Source organism: Otolemur garnettii, unplaced genomic scaffold (genome assembly GCF_000181295.1).
Source record: "Otolemur garnettii isolate 467f Iridium unplaced genomic scaffold, OtoGar3 scaffold00034, whole genome shotgun sequence".
Taxonomy (NCBI): domain Eukaryota; kingdom Metazoa; phylum Chordata; class Mammalia; order Primates; family Galagidae; genus Otolemur; species Otolemur garnettii.
The window spans coordinates 646140-656451 of record NW_003852429.1 but is presented as its reverse complement, the minus strand read 5'-3'; positions in this window follow the sequence as shown (position 1 = coordinate 656451).

Sequence of the window (10312 nt, the reverse complement as noted above, 5' to 3'; positions counted from 1 at the left end):
TTTTTTTTTTTAAGAGTCAAACTGCTGCTCAGGTCTATGCATATGAAGCCTGTTCAGTTCATTCTGTTATTTGATTGATTTTTATTGACCCAGAATTACTTATATTCACAGCTTAATACTGGCTGTCAACTTCCATTTCAGATTTTATGTTACGTATAATTAAATGCACATATATTATTTACATGAAATTATTAAAATTACCTTGAATGTAAGGTAGTTTCCAATTTTGTATAGTACATGTTTAACCTTGAACTCAGTAAAAAAATGTTTACTAACTTCTAAAGACGAAAATATTGAAAGGTTTTGAGCCAGGAAATTTACATCAACTTAAATATTGTAAGTTCTCACTCAAGTGGCTAGTAAAGTAGCTGATCTGTGTTTCCTAAGGCATTATGTTTCTTAGAGATTTTAAAAACGAGTTTGAGAAGATGCAGTAGGAAGATAGATGTGGGATGTGTGTGGGAGAATGTGTACATAACTACATAAATATAGGGCACAGTGGTTTACAACAATCTGGTTTCAAGCCCTATTTTTGCTCACAAGTCACAGAGTTTACTCACTATGTTGCTTTTCTTCTCCAGATTTCAGTTTTTTCATATGCAAAATGGAAAATAATAACATCTAAAACTTAGGATTTTGTAAAGATTAAAGTTATGTGCAAATTCCTTACTAGTACTGCTGACATGAGAAGTTCAGTGTAGGGAGGCGCCTGTGACTTCCTGGGTAGGGCGCTGGCCCTTATATGGAGGGTGACGGGTTCAAATCTGACCCCGGCCAAACTGCAACAAAAAAATTGCCAGGCGTTGTAGCAGGCACCTGTCGTCCTAGCTAGTCAGGAGGCTAAGGCAAGAGAATTGCCTAAGCCCAGGAGTTGGAAGTTGCTGTGAACTGTGATGCCACAGCACTCTACCGTGGGGCGATAAAGTGAAACTCTGTCTTAAAAAAAAAAAAGTTCAGTGTAAGCATATAATAGGGCCTATAATCAGTCAATTAACACTTTGGAAACTATAGTTTCCTGTTGATGTAATAAATCACAATTTTTAAAGTCTTAAAATAACACATTTATTTTTTCATAATACTGTTTTTAGCAAGCCCAATTCAAGTTTCCTGGGGATAAAATACAGGTGCTAGCAGAGTAGAGTCACTTCCTAAGGATTTTAGGGGAGATTCTGCTTCTTTACTTATTTGAATTGCAGGAGGAGTTTGCTCCTTGCAAACGTAGAAATGAAGTTCCCATTTCCTTGCTCACTGTCAGCTAACGGAGTCTCTCACCTTCCAGGGGCTGCCCTCACTCTGGCTCAGGGCCCTGTCCTGCAACTTCAGAGCAGCAGCAGTAGCAGCTTGAGCCCCTTTCACGGTGTGAATTTCTCCTGTCTTTCCATCCGTCACGTGTCTCTGCTTTCTCTTCCGATCTCTATCTTTCTCTTCCTCCCACTTGGAAAGGCCTGAATGGTTTCTTTGGACCCAGTTGAAGAATCCAGAATATTTTCACCCTTTTTAAGGTTTGTTCCCTTATGTGCAAAGTTTCTTTTGTTGTTTACAGTAACATCTTTTCAGGTTTTATAGATTGGTATGTAGATATCTTTAGGGGATATTATTCTACCTGTTACGGACATCATTCTGAAAGATCTGCTGTATACCTTGGCATGTAGATTCTACTTAAACTATCAATTTACACTGTCTCCCACCTTTCTATATCTCTAAACATATGTATTCCACTAACTTTGTTTATTTGTTGGTTTGTTTATTTATTTTTTGAGACAAAGTTTCAATTTGTTGCCTTCAGTAGAGTGCTATACTGTCATAGCTCATAGCAATATCAAACTCTTAGGCTCAAATGATTCTCCTGCCTCAGTCTCCCAAGTAGCTGGGTCTATAGGCACCAGGCACAGTGCCAGGCTATTTTTAGAGATGGGGTCTTGCTCTTGCTCAGGCTTGTCTCAAACTCCTGAGCTCAGGCAATCCACCTGCCTTGGCCGCTCAAAGTGCTAGGATTATAGGCATGAGCCACCTCATCTGGCCCCTTCCACTAACCGTAAATTCACTTTTATAGAATGAAGTATGCCAAAATGTTACTTAATTGATGTAGTGTGACTACGTCAACACTAAGAGAGGAACAATATATCATTTATCAGAATATACACACAAACAAGCAGACACACACGCCCATGTCCAGAGGGGTCACAATCATCCATCGATACCTGAAATTAATGCACAGATCCAGCCAGTGTGATTCCTGCACGTTCCTGCCTCACTGGGGCACTGATGTTTCTCTTGAGGAGGAAACAAAGGGAGACATCACAGTTCTATTTGCATCTGGCCTTTATCATCCTCTTTTGTTTCCTACTTCTAAACTTTGAAGCATTTATTTGTCTCAAATCAATGTCTTTATCGGAAATCATTTCCTTTTTAAGGCCACTTTTACTCCAAGATTCCTAAATTTATTAAACTCTGGTTATAAGACTGTCAGGTGCTCTGTGTGGATTCTTATCTGAAGTTCAGAAGCTCAAGTAATATACACTTTCTTCCTCTCTTTTATATGCACCACAACTCATCCCATCTGGAAATGTTAAAGAGGAATATTTTTCTACTTCAATTTTGATAAAACTATGCCTGTCACAACTGCCTTTGACCACAAAGGAACAATTTCATCTTTGTGCTCTTATGCCAGGAGCAGAGTTATAAAGATTGACCTAGTTTTGCAGAAGGAAAACAACATCTAGGCTGACTCACACCTAGAGAGTATTTCCCAGAGTAGAGCAAAAATTTATTCTATGTATAATTGTTTTGTCCCGGAATAAAACACCCCTGCTGACTGTAACCACCTGGGTATTCCTGCCTAAATGTTCCAGGCACTTTTCTGTGGACCACGGTCCATCATGGTTCTGTATTTTTACAAATGTCTTTCTAGCCCAAAGAAGTACATTATTTCACACTTAACCCCATATAGCAGCTTTCAATGACTAATGGCTAGAGAGATAAACATTAGATACATGTTATAGTTTTTTAAAAATGACCATTCAATATTTATAAAATATATGTTTGTTATTTAAAAAATAGAGTACATAGATTCAATTCCATTGTTAATTTAATATTTATTCATCTTGTAGATTAATGATTAGGTCAGTACTTATTTTCCTCTTTTTCACTAGAAATTCAAAAATTGATATAAGCATTTAAAAACCAAAATTGCAGTGTTGAACATTCTTTTCTATTCCTTGGATTTGACAATTTCTGTTCTTGGTTCTTCTAGAGGTCAACTCTGTAAGTCATATACTTGTACCTGATTTCTACTTATCAGCATAAACTTATCTTTTTACTTTCAGCTGCAAAACATAGGATAAATAACTAATTTACACAAACTTCTCTTCCCACATTTCTATTCTTTTCAGTTTTTGTTGGATTTGTTTTTTGTTTTCTTTTTCATCACTGCTGTAAATCTGAATACTGTATGAAAATGTAATTTTCACCCATCAGATTTAGATTTTATCATCTTTATTTTGTGTTACAGAAAATGCTATATCTCTGTACACACACCTCTTTGTAGCTTGACAACTGTATCATTTCTTTTATAAAGTCAATGCTTTATAATGCTTTACATTTCATTATATAGCTATAACTTTTCTTGCTCTGATTTTGATTGATTTTGAAAATTAAGCATCATAAACACATCATCATAATATAGTGATGTAAATACAACATATTGAACCAGTAGAGGACATAAAATCTATTTTCCCTAAACCATGCCTCTTTTAAGGAGAGTGAGCCAACACTTAAGACTAATTAAAATCAAGTTTTAATACTCCATTAACTACATAAAAGTTATGTCACTTTCTAGTTGATTTCATATTTGGACTATATATTACAAGACCAGACTTCTTATTCTCCAAAAGTTTTCATTTCTATTATAGACCAGAAGTTTAAAGATGTGGCTTTCTTCACCACATCTCTGACATCATAGAATCTCTTCATTCTGCTAATTATTAAACCGTGAATTTTAGATTGCTCTCATTACAGGTTTGTTGCAACAGGTCATCAAAAGACTTACTTTCAAGGCACTTCTGGATGAGGTCCGCTGTTTCTTCAATCCCATGATATACAATTTCCATCATCATACGCTTCCTGTCCAGTAGACTTTCAATTTCCTCCACTGTGAATGTGGAAGTTTAAAAATAACATTATTTTTTCATTTAGAAATAATTTTATTTTTTCCCGTATGTTTTTAAACTCTTTGTCAGGGGAAATTTCAAAAGTACTCCTCCATCTAAGTTTGTAGTATGGATATTGAGAAATTTGACAACAATAACATTTATCTTTCAGATTAGCATCCTTTCAATGATCTGATGTGTGATTAGGGTGCTAACCTATGTGGGCCACTTCTGTCTCTATGACTTATGGACAATTTTAAAGTATGAATATGCTTCTGTTTTCCTAGCTCTGGGAAATTCCATAGTATCATGTCCTTACAAATTTTCTCTCCCAGCCACCCTCACTCCTTCTCTCTTCCATCTGTTTTAACGTGCATTTTAAATATAAATTACTTCTGTGTATTAATACTATTTTGCTTTATTCTAGTCTAACATATTTCTTTATATTTTTACCGTTTAGTCCACGATGTGCGGGTGATCTCAATTTTATCTCTGCTCTATTTAATAATAGCAATAATTACTTTTAGTCGTGGCAAATCTACTGTCTGTCTTCAAGTATTATTCCTTATTTTCTAACCCATCTCTTCAAAACTGGACGATGTCTGAGGATACTTGTGTATAGAACTCTGGGTTTGTATGTATTGTCTCTCCTTCTCTAACATTCCTATTTCCTCTGACATTTATTCTTTAGCACATGTGGCTTGTGTATTTTTTGCCTTTCGTGCCTTCGGTTTCCCTCAGCATCTGATTGTCCTTTGTGGGTTCATCACTTTTGTGAAAGGAAGGCCCTTAAAGAGGTGATTGCAATCATAGTAACAATAAACATCATCAGTAGACATACACACGTATTATGTGCTTACAGATTGCTCAGAAAGTAGCACACACACAAAATGATAACTGGGTGAGGTACTCCATGTGTTACATATAGCAAAACACCATGCCATTTGCTATAAATATACACTTTTTTTATTTGTCAAATAAAAACATTTTTAAAAATTTAGAGAAAGGGTGATTGGCTTTCTCCTACTGTGGCTAGAATCCTTCCCATCACCATGGTAGTAATGGTACCCTCTCTGGCCTTCCCATCACAGTGGTGGTAATGGTACCCTCTCTTCCAGAGATGGGTATGGACAATGGTTTCACTCAAACTTTTTGTGGGTTCAAATCTAGCAAGCTCATGAGTCCCCTCACTTAAGTGGTTGGCACACATGTTCTGAGGTTCTAACTGCCACCTAGAAAGTAATCGCCCAGCCTGATCATCAGTCTCCATCTGGGAACAATTACCATATTGCAGCCTGAGTGAGGGAAGCCTAGCCTTTAGTGTTATGTTACAGGTGATCTCACTGATTAGCCTAGTTTCAGCCACACATCCCACTTTTGCTGTCTATGACTCTTGAGTACTGGAGAGCTTGACCACATGACTGCCCTCTGGAGAGATGTGGACCCTTTACCAAGAGATATAGAGATGAGACCATTTACCTAGAGTCTAGACATTGTCCTTAGTAATGCCCAAAAGGTATTGAGTCAATCCCTGTCTAATGGTCACTAATGTTAACACTTATGAGGTCTGACAATTAAGTTCACAAATTCATCCTAGAAAAAATACTACATACCTCATTTTTGACTGTCACTATGGGCACCTTTGAGATACTCTCTTTGGGAAGCTGTCACAAATGCCGGTGCCTAGTGTACCCTTTAAAGAAATTATTTGGAGCTCTTTTTCTGAAATAGCCAATATTACACTTGATGTCCTGTATGTCACTAGAATGTCCTTTCAATATTCCTTTAGCTTTGGGTAAAGAAATAGAGTCTCAGGGGTCTGTTCAGGTGTGTAGAAAGCGTATTCCAATACGATATTTGTTTACTGGCTAAAAACACCCTCACAGATAGCACTGTGTGAGCTGATGCAATGATGTGATGCAAGAGCCATGAGTTGCTGGTAAAAAGTTCAAGTAGTTTTTATCTAACTTATCTGACTATCCTTCTCAGCACTTCCAAATATTGAACTTGGTTAATGTACAGTTGGTACAGATACATAATGAACAATCCCTCTGATATCAGAAAATGTTAGCGAGATCTTTGGGACTTTTGCTCTGGACTGATGGAACGATTTTGGTCATGGAGCATTGGCTGACTTCCACTATGCACTTAGATGTTCTGTTTCAGGGTCATATTGGTACACCCAGATTTCATCACCAGTGATAACATGGCCCAAAACATCATCTTGCCTCTCCGAAAGATCTTGGCAAACTTCAACTGTCCTTTGATTTCATTCATTGGTGAGCTCCTTCAGGACTATTTTTATACAAACCTTTCTGATGCCCAGATTTTCAATTAAGATGTTCCTAATGTTTCTCTATCAAAGTTTACCTGGTCTGCAATGCTTCTGATGCAATGCATCTAGCCAATGATTTCTGATGCAAAATTTGATGAATTTTCACAATGTTTTATCAGTTCTGCTTGTTCTTGGTTGCCCTGATCTCTCTTCATCAGTGAGGCTTCCTCTCCCCTTAGAAAAAAACATTTAATCCATTTATACAGTGTCATTTTCTTCATGACGTTATCCCCATAAACTTCCCTGATTTCACATCCACTCTTGCCAGGTTTAACAGGAAATGCAATGTTTGTTCGTTGCTTTAGTTCAAGCTCTGACATTCTTGGGATGGCATACAAAAACTTGCAGCAACAATAAAGAATGCCGCTCAGCAAGATACCATCACACACTGACACCAACACAGCTGCGAGACACTGGTACACCAAGGCTATGAAACTTTACTGAGTTATTTCTACAGTAAGCGCATGGTGGCAAATTTGCAAAGTTAACTCTCAGACCTCATAGAGTAGCACACAAAAATTTAGGGTAACTGACTGATTTGTAGACCTCTTGAAATTATATTTAGAAATGTATTTATATGTTTATATTATTTAAAAAATCTCCACTTATAATATACCTTATAGACCCTAGGTGCAGTAGTTTAATTGAAACTCTCTCTGAATCTCTCCCCTTTCTCAGTGGTAGAAAATATAAATCGCATCATCCTCTCCTTTTCCAGATCTGCCCTCTCCCTGGACCACATGGCAGCATTAAATGATCAGGTTGCTAGTTTAAACCTATCAGTGGGCCTGAATGCGATCGTTCACCTCCAAGTGTTTGTGTAGCAATCAAAAGCAAGTTATAAACTTGATAACTTTCCACAATTCCTTGCAGAGATCTTTTCTCCTTCCTCCTCAAATCTTTTCAACCTGATTGCTAGCTGTTTGAGAGCTTGTCATTTCTCAAACCCACTTTCACATAAAGTCTTGAAACTTGTTTTCATGTCTTCCTCTCACCTTGTTCTTAGTTCCTTTCCTGAAGTAGCTCCCAACTTTCTTCTTAATTATCAAGCTAACCCTACCTATGTACCCTTTCTCCACCTCAGATGCCGTCTCCATCTTTTCAGTCTCTTAATTTTTCATCCAAAAGTATTGAGCATCTTTCAGTCCTCAAAACATGATGGGCAAATACTCTTCTTAGAGGTCAAGGAAGAAGAGAGCAGACAGAAAACTCTGACACTGATAAACTGTATAAGGAGCTCAGAGACAAAATTCAAGGACCAACAAATCCGTCACCCCCTGGCACTCTTTCCTCTAAGTCTTTATTCATTACGTATGTCAATGAATCAGATCCACAGCCAATGGTCCTTTGCTCATTTACTGAATCAGCTTCTGGATGTTACGTAGGAGGGAGTCCTACCCTCTCTCTCCCTCAGGCTTGTGTATAGCCTAACAATTTCCAGTAGCACAGGTGAGGACCTCTGTGTTTTTAAATTCATGTCTCTTCCTGAGAGATATGATAAAAATAGCACATTCTTTTTCTGGTTCATTTCCACAATAGCTTATGAAACAAAGAGGCTAAATAACATAAAGACTAGTAAATAGGATTTCTCTGATCCTTTTTTCTTTTCATTACTTCAGAACATGCAGGACCATTTAATTCCTTCCTCCAAAACCTGTTAGGCAGACCCTTGAGAATATACACTCAGCGTCCACTTGTACTTGCTGTCCAGTTCCTGCTGCCCACGGATGCCCATCACATTGCATCACAACCCTTATGTTTTTCAAGACACCGTGATAATTCTGCTCATGCTTTGTAGAAAAATGTGACACACCAGTAAGATTGGTGTCACTCTAAAGTAGTGAAAAGCCACTGGCTCTCTATTGCTCCTACGCTGTCCACATCCAGAGAGTTTTTGCTCTTTTCTCTGGACTAATTTGCTTTGCACACCAGACAGCACATTGCTCTGTCCAGCATACCCACTGTTCTGTAACACTTCCAAAATTTCAGAATTTTTTGGATTTTTTTTTTTTTTTGAGACGGAGCCTCATGCTATCCCCCTGGGTAGAGTGCCATGGCATCGCAGCTCACAGCAACCTCCAACTCCTGGGCTCAAGCGAGTCTCCTGCCTCAGCCTCCCAAGTAGCTGGGACTACAGGCGCCCGCCACAATGCCTGGCCATTTTTTGGTTGCAGCCGTCATTGTTGTTTGGCGGGCCCAGGCTAGAGATTTGAACTCGCCACCTTAGGTGTATGTGGCTGGTGCCTCAGCCGCTTGAGCCACAGGCGCTGAGCCTTTTTTTTTGGATCTTTAAAAACTGCTCTTTATTTGTTTATTTGGTTCTTTATTTTTTAATTTTGATGCTAATTTGTTGTCCACTCCTGCTCTCCCGCCCCCACCAAAGATCTGGCACAAGATCATGAAGGACCAAAGGAAAGGTCGGATGTTAATTTACAAAGCTGAGTAACAGATCCATTACGTATCCTAGAATTGATCCTAAAACAAAAAAGCCCAGTTATCTAAAGAGATCTGCTGAGGGAGAAGTGGAGCAGGTGACCTGAACAGATAGGCTGATGTCAAGAAAGGATCGCTGGTTTTGTATCCTGCTTGGCATAGAAACTCAGCCCCTTACTGGTGTTGAAATGTAATCACAACTACCTTCTTGATAGAAAATGGCAAATGTTTAATGTAGCAACACTTTGTGACATAATCCTTATAATTTGGTAATAGCTCTAGCAATTTTTGATGATAGCTCAGGAAACCCTCAGATTCTGGCAATAGTTGTATTTATTGTTAGTCTAACTCTTAAATGTGGTTTGGAAGAGATAGCTTCCCTCTAAGTTGTCATAAATACGTTACTGAAATTTGGGGAGAAACTTTGCTGAGGACTGCTAACTACATACCATGTCCCCATTTTAAAATGTCCCTGTTTTTAAAAATGTTCTTGATTTATATTGTAGTGTGGCGTGTACATTCAAATTTTATGGGGATTGTTCTATCATGTGAAGTTTATCTCTGTGGCTGAGATATTTATAGTGAAGTCTTTGCAAGGCCAGTCATGGCACATCCTTCGAATGATAATATGCAACTGGATAAAATAGCAAAGTCTTTTCTACAAAGGAGGATTTCATGCTTTTATATTTCTACTTCAGTTAAAAGTAGAAATAGACCTAAGGCTAAAATCTATTATTCAAAAAGGTCTGCCATACAAGAAAAATTTTGAAAAGCAATGCCAGGTGTTAAAAATGACTTCCTGTGTGCAAATGAAGTCTAAAGTCTAAAGTTGCTGACAAAGTTTATAGCAGTAATTACTCCTTGATTTTGAGAATATATATATTTTTCCTATTGCACTTAATATTATTTAGTTTTAATACATTAAAAATATGTTTAAAATGCTGTATTTTTTATGAATTTGTTAGGATTCATTCCTGGCAGTGCTTCATTTTTTTCTAGAATGTATAAGTATCTTCCGAAACACATGCAGTTATATTGGACAGACTCTAAATTCTGAAGTAAATTCGTGAAGCCATCGTTCCTCCTATTACGTATATTATACTGAGCAAAATAAATAGAAATAAACATACAATACTCTTAAAATAACTGGCTAGTTTTTAAGAATACAAATCGAAAAGACATTTATAAAAATGCCTAACACAGGCTCTGAAAGAGAGATGGTGCATAATAAATGCCCATTCTCTTACCTATACCTTTATAATAAAAAGACACAGTTAATCAGAGCTATACAATTTTATGCTATGAAAATAAGTGTTTTTCATCCAGTCAGAGTTTTTGGCCTCAGGCAATATAAACATTAACAATAAATCTTTATTTAGTTCATCTAATTGTAAAA